General features: G+C 45.7%; 1 protein-coding gene across 2 annotated transcripts in view; it reads right to left on the bottom strand.

The window, feature by feature from the left end:
* The window catches only part of ELOVL5 (ELOVL fatty acid elongase 5), a 60,212-nt gene extending 44,811 nt beyond the window's left edge, over nucleotides 1-15,401 (bottom strand). The window contains exon 1 of one of the 2 annotated variants that reach the window (XM_063125057.1): nucleotides 15,217-15,401. The gene's annotated coding sequence lies outside the window, so the exon portion shown is untranslated. Of the gene's footprint in view, nucleotides 1-13,782; nucleotides 13,886-15,216 lie in introns of those variants that run through there. The other variant, XM_063125058.1, reaches the window with a different exon arrangement.
* Nucleotides 15,402-16,210: the final 809 nt, after the last annotated feature.

Here is a 16,210-nt window from a genome sequence, read left to right as displayed (position 1 = left end):
CGCTCCAAAAAAGTTGGCTACTTACCCCAACTTTTTTGGCAGTGGAGCCCATGGCGCCCCCTGATTGGTCGCCACGGGCAGCCTACGCCTCTGGAAAGTAAAATAAAATAAAATTAAATGGCGGGGGGAGGAGGGGAACAGGCTGTTCCTCCACCCCTTTTTATTATATGATATCTGTGGAGCTCCAAAAATACAGATAAGAAAATTTTAAAAAATGGGGGAGGGGAGGAACAGGCAGCCAGAGGGAGGAGAGGTTGTTCGCCCAGTCCCCCAGCTCGTGTCCTTCTCTGGCTGCCTCGTTCCTCCCCCCCCCCCCCCGCTTTTTATTTTCCTTATCTATATCCACGGAGCTCCGCAGATATATATCGTATAATAAAAACAAAACAAAAGGGGAGGAGGAACGGCCCTGTTTCTCCCCCCCCCCCGGTTTTTGTTTTTTTACCTTTTCCAGAGGCGCGGGGCTGGAAAATCTACACTTGCCTTCCTTCCCATGCAGATGCCTCGCGGCACCAAAGTGCTACCATAAAGACAGGGGCCAGGGCACTGGACCAAGTATCCTCTCTGCTTTAGTCCAATTCTTCCTTGCTGTCCTTCATCCAGCCCCAACAAGTGTATCTTGTTCCTAGATGTATGCATTATGCAATGTTGTGTTGCGTGCTTGAATAAAATTCTGAGGGGGGAAGATGACAACAAGCCAGTGTGGTGTAGTGGCAAGAGTGTTGGATTGGGACTTGGGAGATGTGGGTTCAAGTCCCTGTTCAGCCATGGAAGCTCACTTTGGCCCAGGCACTGACTCTCAGCCTAACCTATCTCACAGCATTGTTGTGGGGATAAAATGGAGAGGAGGAGAGTCATGTATGCCACATTGGACTCCTTGGAGGAAAGATGGAATATAAATATAATATAATAAATAAATAAAATGTGTGTGTGGCACCATTAGCACATATACACAGACATTATGGGCCGAGAAGGAAGTCCCACCACCACCACCAAAAGAGATGTCTGTGAAACTTCATAAGTAATGAGACAGTTCCAAGTCGAGCAAAGGTAGGGTGACCATATGAAAAGGAGGACAGAGCTCCTGTATCTTTAACAGTTGTATTGAAGAGGGAATTTCAGCAGGAGAACCTGGGGAAATTTCCTCTTCATCACAACAGTTAAAGCTGCAGGTGCCCTGCCCTCTTTTAAATCTGGTCACTCTAGAATAGCTCCTGCAGCTTTAACTGTTGTGATGAAGAGGGAATTTCACTAGGTTCTCCATATATACAAATGACACCTGTTGAAGTTCCCTTTTCTATGCAACTATTAAAGATACAGGAGCCCTGTCCTCCTTTTCATATGGTCACCCTAGCAAAGGGCAATTCAACCATCTCTATCTTCAAGGAAGAAAAGTCCCTTCACTAAGCAAAAGCCCAGAGCCCAACTTAACAATAGCAAGAGTAAGGCACCCTGCCTTAAAGGCTTAATATGAGGCTCCACTAAATGGGCAGCAAATTGTCAATTTACCTTTAAGCAGAGAGAACCATTTGAATTTTCTGCTTCAAGGCACCAAATTGTCTGAGGAGCCCCTACATGAAAAGGTAGCAAGCATAAGCCAGTTTTTTTAAAATGGCTTTATGTGAGGTTTTATGGCACTCAGAGTTCTTAATAGCAATTATGTCTACCCCTTCTTTTCCCCACTCCCATTTCCTGCCTTTATTCCTCACCTGTTTTGTGTTTCCCACAGTATCTCTCTCAGAACCATGAAAAACATGGTTTTTGAATCCATTTTAATCCATTTTGTGGATTCAAAAATGTATTTTACACCTTCCTTTCGATACTTGTACATTTATTTATTTACTAAAAGCAGTAAGAAGACTATAGGAAATATGGAACACTGCCACTACCAGTTTTCTGTAATCTTAAGAGCCAGAAAAGATCAAGTCAACTACACTCACTATTATTATTACTCTTTTGCAGCAATTCTAAGTAAGGGTGGCCATATGGAAAGGAGGACAGGGCTCCTATATCTTTAACAGTTGCATAGAAAAGGGAATTTCAGCAGGTGACATTTGTATGCATGCAGCACCTGGCGAAATTCCCTCTTTATCACAAGAGTTAAAGCTGCAGGAGATAAGCCCTCTTGATCAATATAAAAGAGGGCAGGGCTCAAGCAGCTTTAACTGTTGGGATGAAGAGGGAATTTTGCCAGGTGCTGCATGCCTACAAATGGCACCTGCTGAAGTTCCTTTTTCTATGCAACTGTTAAAGATACAGGAGCCCTGTCCTCCTTTCCATATGATCACCCTGTTCTAAGGACTTCATAGACGGTACTGTTTTAATACATGAGGCTTAAAATGGTTTAGTTTTGTAGCACAAACATGGAATCCATATAGTCTAAAATGATGATTTGTACTACGAATGCCTCTACATTAGTCTTCATATAGTAGGAAAGGGAATTTTCACATGCAAGGTTTAAAACTGCCTCTTTAAAAAGTCCTACTGCTGTTCATACAGGCAAGATTGCAGAGAACAGACATTTGTCATGCGAATGACTATTTTACATTCATGCTAAAAAACAACAACCACTGAAGCACTTTAAGCCTCATGTGTGAAAATGCACTAAGAAATTGAGAACAATCAAATAAGAGTTGTCTCATTCGTGAAAATGCTCCCAGTTAAACGGTTTGCTCCTGCCTAATGTGTAAAAACCAACAAGAAAAAGATCTAGGCACATGTCTACTTTTGAGAAAGATACATGTATGTTTGAAATCCTCCTTAAGCATGAATCAATTTTGCTAGTGCTTAATACCATCCTACATTTTGCTTTCAGACACAGAAGTGACTAGTAAGAAACAAACAATTAAAATAGCCTGGCAGTCTCTACATTCATATCCCACTGATTCCTCCAAAGAACCCAAAGTCGCAGTGTCAGGCCCAAAATCACCCAGGGAGTTGAACCTGGGTTTCCACAGTCCCTACACCACACTGGCTTTCAACTTTTCTTTTTCTTTTTAAAGCCACCGGGGGGCGGGGGGGGCTTGTATGCAGAAGTAGTGGGGGTGCTCATCCCACACATGGGGTTCAGAATATGGGTAAGCTTATGAATCCCAATAGGGGACAAGCCATGTGAGAGGGCCACATGGAGAAGAGAAATAGTGGATAGCATTAAACACCTCCATACTAGTTTCCCCATTTAAAACCCCGCTTTCTCAAAGTTGCCTTCTTTATAACGCCCCAGCACATATAGTTAACCCCATACATGCCTTAAAAATACAACATGGGAAAGAACCATGCATGTTTACTCAGAAGATCTTCCCAATTTCAACAGGGCTGGCTAAAGAAGTGTACTTAGGGCACGAGGCATTTCTCATTGACGAAGACCTGAGAAACTTTTGAAGAACCACTAACGAGACAGAGGAAGCAGAATTCAACGAACGGCATAACCTTGCAAAACTAAAGCACGGAAACACCAGGGTGAAGGATCGGAGAGCTCAAGTTGCTGAAGCGAAAGGAAATGCAAAATCCTTCATCCAGATCAGTTGCTCTCAGACTTCCTGCCATCAAGAAGACCTCCGTACTTCTCTCTCATGGAACCTGTACACACTGAGCTATGGGAGACTCTGCATTCTCCATCCACACAGGCTGCTTGCTGGCCATGCCTATGCAGCTTAGCTGTAGTCCCACATGAGCACAGAGTGTGCCTTAGGATGCAACCACATGCTCCCCAGCTGCATGGAAATAAAAGATCCATCCTGGCGCAGGAGAAGCCTTTCAAGAAGGCCGATCTAGATCAACTCACCAACCTTTTGATCTATTGGGCCTAGAAAGTAGATAAGATCGGAAGCAAAAAGGCTCTAGTATAGTATCAAAGGCATGGTCAAGTCAGCAAGTGGCAATGTCTGTTTACGAACTAACTGCCTGAGTCAGGTGAAGGCAGGCAGCAAGCATGGGAAGATGAGATATGGGAACAATAAGAGCCAATTCAACCTCCTACATGCCCGTGCGCAATGGGCACAGGCCCATGTATGGTATAATGTGAAAGATTGAGTCTACTATAATGGTTTTACTTTGTTTGCACTATCTGCTTATATAATTCAGTCGTCCAGGAGCTTTCGGCTACCCAGTAACCCACTACAGCAGATAACGACAGTCCTAAACAAAGTGTGCGCCTAGTATTATTTGGCGGGTTTTAAGCCAGGTTTCCTGTTAACACTAATTGTAGTAGAGGGATCCTTTAATCTATTTCTTTCTTTACTTGATACAAATCTAAAATTTCCAAACAACAAGTATTTAAAAGCAACTAAAATATTATTTCTTAAGCACTTATTATGGTCACGAAAGAGAGTATTGCCAAGTGCATTTGGGTTACAAAGACTTCTCTATAAAGCTGTCAGGCTCTAAGGAGCTTTGGTGTCAAAGGAACTATCTGGCCCCAAATTACTTCCCAAAATATTGCCTCACTAGCAGTACTATTGATATTTCATAGATCTGGGATCTCAATCCTGACTAAAAGAATCCTATGCAATTAACACACACAGTTCAGGTTAAATTCAATTAATTTTGAATTATCTCTTTGACAAAGTGATTTCTTACTCAGTGTCTACTAAATAGACATAACTTCATTTTTTTTCTAGATATCCATATATCAAGTTTTCAATGTCTATACCTTACACAATATTTTTTATTCACAAACTGATAAGCGAAACTCTTAAGTATACTTTGGCCCTGAATAACACAGTTCAATTCCACGTCCTCTCTCACATATCCCTTTCCAGCTTTCGTGAGGAGCTTTAACTCAGCATTTTCTCTTTGGATATTATCCAAACTGCTTGCCAATTCTGTTTTGATATCAGTTACCTAAAGTTCATTGTGCATCTTTGCATCTTCCTATTGGCATCACTTAATCTTTAATTCTCTGGATTCCTAATGACCTTTTAATGCAATATTGCTTAATAGCCATAGGTTTGCAGCTCCCAGATAAGGCTTCTTCTTCTTGTGATGGGGGAAAATAGTCACATTTTTTAGTAATCATTTTGAGAAAGTTAAGATATATGACACCACCCCTTCATGGTAGATTTGCAACCCTACATACATTCACATACTATTCACACTGTAACTTCCTCTAAAAAAGGGATGAAGGGAATTGTGTATAAACCTCCCCCCACCCTTGCCTCACATATTACACTGCATGCATAACGGGGAAATGCATGCATCCACTGCCTCACTGTGAATAGATAATGTGCAAACCGACCAACCCCCAAGTTACTCCTGACATTACAGTGGATTTTATCATTAGTTTAGCACACATGTTTAAAAGCTCCCATACATGTCTACTCAGAAGTAAGCCTCAGTGGGGGCAATGGGACTTACTCTCAAATAAGTGGATTGTTGCACCACATCAAAAGTTTGCTGCCTGGGGATTATGCAGTAACCCCCTAGGGTTCTCTCCAGCTAAGTACTTTGCTCCATCTATTTTTCCATTAATGATTATTATTTTCAACACATACATTGGGAAATATAGCTAAAACCAATTTTAATAGGGTTAGCATGCACCTACAAAGAAAACTGAGCTGGTAATTAATGGGTGGAAAGGCACCGCTGTCCTCTGAACTTCTAGGAACGTTGTGTTTAAACAGAGCTCAAGGAGGTACATTCCCCACCCCTCCAGCACACATCAAGGAGAACAAGTCCATTCTTGCATTCCTAAACACACACACAAAATCTGAAAACAACCAATGCAAAACAACGCACAATGCTTGAGAACTAATTCTATTCCAAACGGCAGGCATTTTTGCACAATAGCTGTTCCAATGAAATTGTTCCTTGTGCTGAATTCTAAAGATATACTTTTTTGCCTAGCAAAAAGGCTACTAGAAGCACAAAGCAGCTTAACTTGGCCTCAATTCCATCTCTTAACATCAACAAGCTGAGACTCAGTAGGCACATTGAAAGAGCTGTTTGACAGTGAACAGACGGCTTTGGAAGGTGGAAGTTTTTAAGCACAAGCTGGTTGGATTGTCTGTTAGGGGTGCTGTAGAGGAAAGATTCCTGCAGTGAGCAGGGGGCTGGTCTAAATGACCTCCAAGGTACCTTCCAATTCTGTAATTCTATGGTCCCACAGTTGTAATAAGCTTAGCACACAGAGAGAAATTGGGCTAGAGCAGTGGTTCTCAACCTTCCTAATGCCGTGACCCTTTAATACAGTTCCTCATGTTGTGGTGACCCCCAACCATAAAATTATTTTCGTTCTTCTCTACACGATCCATTGTCATGGGATGGTTTGCTAATGAAAATAATACATAACAACAGCTTTAATAATACAAAAGATGATACATGACATAGTTCAGTCAATACAGTTTCCTAAGACCATCGGAAATATGTGTTTTCCGATGGTCTTAGGCGACCCCTGTGAAAGGGTCATTCGACCCCCAAAGGGCTCCCGACCCACAGGTTGAGAACCGCTGGGCTAGAGGATCTCTTTCTGTGCTCTTCACAATAATAACCCTCCCTGCAAATGAAGCCCACCTCAGGTAGCAGCCACAACACTGCAGAATTCTCCAGAATATGCAGTGAGTGACCTTTTAGTCATGATAAGAAGAAGGGACAACAGTGACAAGCCCTCAGGCTGAAGGCACTGGGTACAGCAGTAAGGATTACTAGTAGCCAATGCACTCAGTAAGATAAATAAATAAATATACTTATTCAAAAAAGACGGTAACCATTCCGTTCACGTGAATAGTAGGCCAGACAGCATCATGCATAGGCAGGCAAAGTTTGTTTTGGACAATGACAGAATACAAATAATTTATCTAAATATGTGATTTGTACTGATCATGAACATGGGCTGTTCTGAAGACAAGAGAATGGAAACCTTCATAGCAAAAACAAAACAGATCACTTAGGTTGATTGCACATGGTTGCTGAATGTTCCTCCTCAAAAAGGGTCGCCCGTCATTCCAAAGCATCATAGTGATATAAGAAGTATTTCATTTCCATAACCATTCTGTCAGTCTAAAATAACCCATGTAATTCTAACCGGGAAGCCTTCTCCATCAGCTTTCTCTTGGGTAGTGCCCTCCAAATGTTTTGGACTACAACTCTAATTGTTTCTGACCACTGGCCATGCTAGCTAGAGCTGATGGCAGATGAAGTCCAAAACATCTAGACGGAAACAGGTTGGCTGAATGTGATGGGAGTTAAACGAGAAAGCAGACTACAGGATCCCTTCAACACAAAAGTGGAGAACAAAACATGGAGGTTAGTGTGAGAGATACAGAGAACAGTAACGCTGCACCGATATAGACAGTTACCACGCAGGTATCCAAACAAGTTAAGATGCCCATTCAAATCAGAAGCATTCTTGTAAGAGTGGAGAAGGAGGAAGTCAGAGAGTGTGTTTAACCCTTATTCATTTTAATTGGGATTTCCCCATCCAGTTTTTGCGCCCAGGTAGAGAAAAATTGTACCAGGAAGGCAGAGATAATCCAGAAGCTCACCAATGTATCCTGAGCTAGTAATCTCAGGATCTTACAAGGTTACTGTAATAATAAGCTTCAAAGTCCTTCACCATTTGTGATCAGTAATAACATGAATTAGCCCAATCTTCACCACTTTATCATCTCCAGAGGTGTTGGGACTGGGAAGGATGGGTGATGCAGTCCAACACATCTGGTTGGGGAAGGCTGGAGTAGCTTTAAGAACAGGGCAAGACCTGGGCTGTTTGGCCAGAGACATGTAATACGTATTAACACATCTCAAGAAAGTACAGTTGTGGCTACACCTGAGATTTCTACTAGAGACTTTTTAAAAAAAATCCTGCTCCCTTGTTGTTGATTCAACCCCCTTGTAAACCTACTACATAATATGAACAGCTCAGTGACTAAAAGCACTATCTTTTGGTCTGTTTAGACTGAAAAAAGTCCTACAACTCCCTGCATTCCCCGGACAGTCCTAACCCACCTTTCATACTAAAACGAAACAAAACACAATTGCTCAAAGAGGATTTCTGTACTACTAACTATTTCCTTGTAAGAATAATATCTATTTGTTCAAAGCACTGGTACAGTGTTAGTCCCAGAGAATGTGAAAGGTTAGTTCAAATCCTCTTAATTAGCAAACTTGCAGTGTAACAACAAAACATTTTAGCGGCCTGATCAAAGGTACTATGGCAGAATGTAGATCTCCAGATGTTTGGGACATCAACTCCCAGCATTCCCAACAACTGGGCATACTGGCAGGGGCTTTGGTGTGTTGAAATCCAAAACATCTGAAGGTTTACCTTTTGTCCACCTCTGCCATTTGCCCATACCTACTTTGCCTCCAACACCTGGATGAAAACCTCTTTTAGACACTGGCCGATTCCCCTAGACATTTTGACACCAGAGCTGAAAATCCAAATCCATCACTTATAAACATACACACAGCTGGAATATATATGCTTTCCATATCACCTGCTGTCCTTTCATAGAGGTCCAGAGCTATCCCCTGAAGTAGCCACTTCACTTTACCTTGTGACAGGGCTGGCCTGATGAAGCAGTATTCCCCAACCTGGTGCCCTCCAGTTGTGTTTGACTACAACTACCATCATCCAAGCCAGCATGGCCACTGGGGATGATTGGGGCTATAGTCAAACACTTCTGGAGGGCACTCCGTTGGGAAAGGCTGCACTAAGCATTAGACGTTCCTTCCAGTAGAATCACATCTTCCAGTCAAGCGCTTCCTACAATTAACCCTTTTCTTTGCAATGTTTTTGTTTTGCACTCCCCCCCCCCAGGTCCCATCACTATTGGCTTAAACAACCCTCTGAGACAAGATCTACCCCTTGTGTCAAATCATTACAAACGTGGAACAAAAAGCAGGAAATAACACTAAGAAAGCGGTATGTGGAATGCGGATTGTGCCCCAACAGTATCAGTGCACTTCAATACTGCTATAAATCAGTAGTGTAGATCTAGCCTGTTTCAACTCAGTATGCAATACACAGCCCCCTTTGTTGGTGAGTATCCAACTATTCCACTCCACTCATGAATATTTAGCCAGAAGTACCAAAGCGACATTCTTTCTTGCAGAAATCAGAAGCAGGGCACAGGGACCTGAACAAACAGCACTGGGAGACAAAGTTCCAATGGAATTCCCTAGATTAAACAAGTGTTGCAGCAGTGACATTGTCTTATCACCAACAGATAACATCTCCAAACACTTGACTGCAGGAGGGCTACCAATTGGCAAGTGGGGCAGAGATATGGAATAGGATTGCCCAGAGGATTGCAGCCACCAATCTCACAGGGCCACCTACCATAGATAACATTAGAGATGCGAAGGCCCGGAAAAAACCCGGAAAAATTCGGGGGGAAACGGTTTCCCTCCGTTTTTTCTGAAGCCTCTTTTGTTTTTTGTCGAAAAAATTGAAGAAAAACCGGATTACGAGATGTTTTATTCTAGCATGATGAATAAAATGTTTAAGACAAGGTGTTCAGATATTTCCTTCTCCAAATGATTTCTAAAAACTGTATAGTATCAGATTATTACAATGTCTGTGCACCAAGGACAAGCAAGTCCTTAGTTGCAAACTGAGACTACAACTCCCAAATGCAAGAGGAAGATGCAATTCTGCCTCTAGGGAGCACTTCCATGGAAGCAGAGAGTGAAACTAATACTGATGGCTATAGGTCAGAAAATGAGTCTGATTAAATTTTATGCATATTCATTGAATCTTGGTTCCCCTTTTTTCACAGTTCTTTTTATGGGAATGGGTGCTTTATGTCTTGACACTGGAGGACTAGCGGAAATAATTTTCTTTGTTACTAATGTTGGTGGTTTCTTCTGTTGTTGTTTTTTTAAATTGATTTTTTGCCTGCTCCTCATAAACTGGCAGAACCAAAGAAGTTCCTTACAATTCAGGTGTTCCTAACAGTTCAGGACCTTGTAGCTCCATTTGTTACCAAAAAAAGTTTTAAAAGTAAATTAAATTTGTAATAATTGTTTAAATACACTGTACTTTTAATATACCAAATGTAATCATTTTATGCCAAACCAACTTGGACATAATTACATTTTATGTTCCTAAAGTAACAAAGTGACTTTCAATCTGTAAAAAGTGCTAATATTGCATTATTTCAATTTTCCCGAAAATTTCCGTTCCCTGGCCCCCTGAAAAAACCCGGGTTTTTTTCCATGGCTTCAAAATTTCTGGAAATTTTACATCACTAGCATAACATCAGTCACTACTACTCATCCTATCTCCACAGGCAACTAGGCAGCCATTCTTTGATGGTGGCAAACGTATCTCTCCCCACGACAAGCACAAGCTAAGCTTACTGCAGCAATAGCTGCCAGTGAGAAACTGATTGTTTCTATGTATAGTTGCACTATTACTCTTTGAGCTGCTGTGCATTCCCAAAATGAGTAACAGGCGGGAACCCAATGAGTAACATGCTCTTGCATGCAGAGTGCTTGAGTACTTGTAGAAGGGGGTATGGGCTGGGTAAGACGATTTCATCATGGTGCTCATATGATCACAATGTGTAAGATTGCTTTCCCTACATGTGGAAGAGTCATCCATGCACAATATCATGTTTGGTGGGTGGCTTTGGAGTTGCCAGTGAGAATGTCTGTTGCTACTGCCATCTTGTCTCATTGCTACAGCTATTCTTGTGCCTTCTGTTTAGTTGCAATTGTACCCACTACCAGCATTACACCAATGTTAGCCCAGGACCACAGGGTCAGCCTGTGATACAAGAGCTTGCTGGCCTCTTCTTCCGGGTGCTGTGCAATCAGCATATTTCATTTTGTGAAGGAAGGATCTTGTGTCTTCAGAGCAAATCTCCTTGCTGACTAAGCAATGGTATTGCCTTTCCATATAAACAAAAAGGTGATCCTTGCAATACAGAATCTTTTGTATTCCAGAGCGTGCATGCGACTAAGCTCATACAGTAGAGGTCATTTCATTTTTCATCCTTGCATCAACGTACCAAGCTTTGATATGCACAGCTAGATGCTTTATATTTTAATATTAAACAGTGCATTACTATGATGAGCTAAAGAAAGCTGGTTAATAATGTATTTTAATAACCCAATAGCCAATCATGAAGCCCATTTTAATAAACCATTATCCAATCATTTTAAACATAACTCCCCACCCAAAAGGTCATTACTTTGGTGATGCCTATGCGCCAACATATTTGACCAATCAAAAATTTCAGATTGTTTTGGATAATTCCCCCGAGTGGAAAATCAACTCCAATGTCACAGCTACTTTGGGGTTTTCCCCTGCCCCTTCTGAGGCACATCAGTACATTCCACAATCAAGTGGGACTGAGCAGGTCTATAGATTACACAAGTTCACTCCTGTGAAGGCAGACAAAATCCATTTTCATTCTGACAGTGTCTAAGCAAAGTGCTGAGCTTTGGTTGAGCAAAGGTTGAGCTTTTATATTGTATTTTATATTATAGTTTTATACTGTTGTTTTATACTTTGAATGGTTTTAATTTTTGTGAACCGCCCAGAGAGCTCCGGCTATTGGGCAGTATAGAAATGCAATAAATAAATAAATAATAAATTTAAAATTGAAAGGAATTCTCTTTTGTTGAAAGTAGCTGGCCTGCTTCTGAAGAATACAGCACACCTTGCTTGACCCTTCAAGGTTCCTTACTTGTATCCCCCCCCCCCCAGGCATACCTAGATACTTCCTGTTCTTTTTTTGGCTGGGGGGGAGCGACGATCAGCACCAGAAACAAATTAATAATTCGTAGTAGTCTGGTTCGTCTCAGATACCTCAACAAAAACTGAACTTGAAAGTTTCCCAGGAGATGTAGAAGTAAGGCCTGGAGATAAACTTCCTACAGTTCAACTTAACAGCCCTAAGCATGTTTACTTGGAAGTACATCCCACAATGGGACTTACACCCAGGAAAACATGCATAGGATTGCAGCCTAAGTCTCCGGCACAAACAGGAGTTCTTGCCAGAATCAAAGAAAGTTGTGTGCATGTGTGCGCACACACCTGCTTTGACACTGGAAGGAACTTGCATAAAGTTGCATAAGGTAAGGAAGCATGCTCTTCTCTCAAAGTGGACTAGCCTAACTGTGGATGTGACACACTATTTTCCATAAGGAGGCGGACTCTGGAGTGTGTGGATGGCTGGAACCACTGTTAGTTCCAGCCATCTGTACAGTTAGCACACTTTAGTCTGGATAACTATAGGCTATATTTTTATTCCTATAGGAAATCTGAGCAGAAAGCCAAACTAGATCACCATTTAATCTTTTAATGCACACACACACACTTCAATTCTAACTTCTAGGTAGCTGAAGATTGCTTATCAGAGAAAAGTTCCATGGCCAATAGTCTTGGGCTCTCCCCACCCAACTTCTGAGTACAATAGGGGTGGGCAAAAGGTAGAGTTCCAGATATTTTGGGCTTCAACTCCCACAAGCCCCTGCCAGCATGGGCAATGCTCAGGAATGTTGGTAGTTGAAGTCCAAAACATCTGGAGCTCTACCTTCTGCACACCCCTGCCCTACATGCATGGCGGAGATCATTGCGCTTGGAAGCCAATTAGCCTTTTCCTACAGAGAAGAGAGTCCCATGGCTTTCAGAGGAATTTGCTTCCGAGTAGCAGATTCGAGTTGGGGAGAGACTAAGAGCTCCATCCCACAAGCATTTTACTGCACGCTGGTTACTGAGCACTCACTGAGTTAGGTTCCTCACATGACATCGTCTGCCTCCCGCCCATTCGGGAGTTCCTCACGCGACAAAACAACAACAACCCTCATTAAGTCCGATTTTTTAAAACTCTGAACTGCTGCTCTCTCCTGCTGTGTGCAGAAGCAGCGCCATTAGAACAACGGACTCAATGGGTCTCCTGCTGGTTGAGCACTGCCTCTTCTTGAAAGAGGAAGTAACTTGAGGAAGGAAAACACGGGCTGAGAAGAGACGGTAGGGAGCGTGTTAACCCCCGGTGTGATGGAGCTTTAAATTGCTCTCATGTGGTCTGTCAGTCATTCTCTATTACAGCAGGCTTGGGTGCAAAGTGCCATCCGCTTCGCACCTCCTTCGCCAGCAGCAGCAGCAGCAACGTAGGAGGCGGCGGTTGGTAGAAGACGGAGCCGCAGCACTTGTTGCAATTTTCTGGCTCCTGCCGGGGAGAAGCAAGCCGCGCTTGGTTTGCAGCGTTGATTTTAAAAACTCGCGATAGGCCGCCTCACCAACTCTTCTCCGTTTCCGTGCATCGCCCAGAGCAATAACGGGGAAGCGAGAGAGAGGCGGATGCACGTGGAGCGCGCGATCGGATGCCCGGGCTTTTTGGGGGTGGGAAGAGGAGAAACACACCCCGCCCCGCGCTCCATGTTCACGAACATCGCCTGGAAGCCACAGGGCCCCCCTCCTCCTCCCCGGCCGGCGCTCGCGAGGAGCCCCCTCGGCAGCCCGCAGCGCCTGTCAGCGCCTGCCAGCCAACCACCGGCTGCTGCAGGCATGGGCTGATGCGAGGGTGTGGGAGATCCGGCCGCTTCGGAGCCTCCCCGCGCTCCTCCCTCCCTTCCCGTGCTCGGCAAGAGCAAGGGCTCCGCTTGGGGCTGCCCGGCCCGTCGACCCAGACAGCGGCAGGACGCGCCTTCGATCTCGCCTCCTCGTTCCCCAACAAGGACAATCTGCGCCCAGGGCGCGTCCGCCGCCCTGGAGAGCAACAGCTGGCCGCCCCCCCAACCCAACCCAACCCTCCGTCCCACTTCGGAGGCGCGAGTTGCAGCCCAGGCCCAGGCCCGGGCGCGAAACACTTCGCCCCGCCGACGCCTCCTTACCTTCGGCGCGGACCCAGCAGCGGCAATTTTAAGGCGGCGACGGATCCCGGCAGAAAAAGAAGGCGGGGAGATAGCGGGAGCACCAGGCAGCCGCCGGCTCAGTCACGCTGCAGAGGCGGGGAAGGGACGAAGGGGCGGGTCCGAGCCTCGGCCTCGGGCACCGCGAGGGAGAAGAAGGAGGAGGGGGAAGGAAAGGAAGGAGCGCGCGATCTCCGGCTAAATTGTGGGCCGATTGTGACGTAACGAGGGTGGCTGGAGACAAATGGGGAGAGATCTGGCGACCGGGGGGGGGGGGCTTATGACGTCACGGGGGGCCGTGGAGCGAGGAGAGGGGGGGGTAAGTGAGGGACAATGGGAGGTTCGGCGGGGAAGGAAAGAAGTGGGCGGGGGAGAGCCGGCGCGACTCCTCGACCTCTAGGCGACACCCCTCTGCACCGTTAACCCGAGTTTATGCAGGTCGCGTTGAGGTCAGGAGGGCTTATTGCCAAGTAAGGCTGCCCTCGTAGCCCCGGGCAGAGTTAGGCGCCGTTGAGAGACGAGTAGCTATGTCAATTCCTTTAGGCATGCCTAACTATGCAGAGGGTGCACGTCTGAATAAGACCGGATCCTTACTTGAGATGAAGTTCCGCTGGACCCAGCAGGTCCGACTCGTGGAGCGCACATTTTTCAGGGTGGCATGAGAACTGTTACAGTTGCAGCCAAGTAGGGGGTCCTCCCACTGATCTCGGGGGTGGAGGGTGTGTGTGTGTGTGTTGAATGAACATCCTTGCATAGGGCCGGGACGCACTGGAGGACTTCAAGCTGGTGAATCCACTTATTTGAAGGGATTTAACAGATCATACCGTGCGGGACAAGCAGAGGAAAGGAAGAGCAAAACGACATCCCAGCAAGCGATAAGCAGGCTGCTGAACCCAATTAAAGAAGCGACTTGGCCGGCCGGCCGGCCGGCCTGAGACTGAAATCAAGGCCACTTAGCTGTGTTGTGTAGTAGTTAGGGCGTTGGATTGGGATTGGGGAGACTCGGGTTCGAATCCTCGCATGAAGCTCCCGGGATGACTTTGGGCCAGCCTACCTCACAGGGTTGTTGTGAGGATAAAACAGAAAATGGGAGGAGTCATGTACGTAGTTCCTTGGAGGACAGGTGGGATATTAATGTAGCAATGAATAAATAAAGCTGCCCCGGGGTGGGGTGGGGGGTTCCCAAGTGGTTTGTGAGAGCGGTGGAAGCGAGGGCGGCGCAACGGTGGCGTCTGGGTGGAGAGCGCGAGAGCGCCAAGGAGGGCCGGGCTGAGATGCTGCCACTGGAGGCATTGGGAAGACGTCCGGGCGAGAAGCCGGCTAGGCGTGCGCGCGGTGGGCTCGGGAGATCCGACCCGGGGAGCCTATTGCGCTTCAATCTACTTCCAGCTCCACCCTGGCGGCAACCTTACTTACCGGCCCCGCGAGGCTTGCAAAACGATCCCTCTGCCCTTAAGTGTCTTTTTGATCTGGGACGGAGCCGAACTCCACCGCGGGAAGAGGGAGGCTCTTTGCTCGGACCGCTTTCCCCGCCAAACACTCCCTCCGTCGGCTTACAGGGCGGCTCCCGGCTGAGCTCACTCGCTCCTTTCCCCCCGCTGGAAACCCCAGCGCGGGTCACCCCATTTTCTCGGCGGCAGAGGCGGCCAATCGGAGCCTCGGGGAGGAGGCGCCGAGCTGTGTCAAGGCCTTCTCTAGTGGGTTGTGTGCCCGCGAGGGCCGGGCAACCTCGAACCCGGGTCAGTGCACGCTTTGGCGGCGTGGACCTTCAGGGCACCCTTCTTGGCGAGTGACACTTTTCGCACTTGGGGCAACAACAAGAAAGGTTTTTGCCGCCTAGTCCCCGTCTATTTGCACTTGCTGAGTTTGTAACATCAATGGAAAACCTAGAGCACAAAAGCTCCATCACACCAGGGTTAACACGCTCCCTACCTCGCTTCTCCACCCGCGTTTTCCTTCCTCAAGTTACTTTCTCTTTCAAGAAGAGGAAGTACTCAACGAGCAGGAGGCTCATTGAGTCCGCTGTTCTAATGGCGCTGCTCCTCCTGCATACAACAGGAAAGCGGCAATTCCAAGTTTAAAAAAAACATCGGACTGAAAGCTCCATCGGACAAGCCTTTTATTGCAGGCTGGGTACTGGGCACTCACGGATTGCTCACATGACAGTCGTCTGCCTCTCGCTTGTCTTCTGCCCCTTCTGGCCTTTGTTGCGCTGCAAAAAAAAAAAAAAAAAAAAAAACCAGAGGAAGTCCGGTTGCTGCTCTCTCCTACATCTGAGGGGCAACAGAGAAGGGCCGCGCGTTTGACCTAGATGTGATGGGGCTTTGAGGGGGTTGTTGTTTTTGTTGTGCAAGGAAGGGCGGAAGGCGCGTGGGAGGTAGACAGTGACATGTGAGGGACCTGAGCAAAC

This window comes from Elgaria multicarinata, chromosome 4 (genome assembly GCF_023053635.1).
Source record: "Elgaria multicarinata webbii isolate HBS135686 ecotype San Diego chromosome 4, rElgMul1.1.pri, whole genome shotgun sequence".
NCBI classification, from domain to species: domain Eukaryota; kingdom Metazoa; phylum Chordata; class Lepidosauria; order Squamata; family Anguidae; genus Elgaria; species Elgaria multicarinata.
Note: the sequence above shows the minus strand (reverse complement) of the source record. Positions and strands in the feature narration are given on the sequence as shown.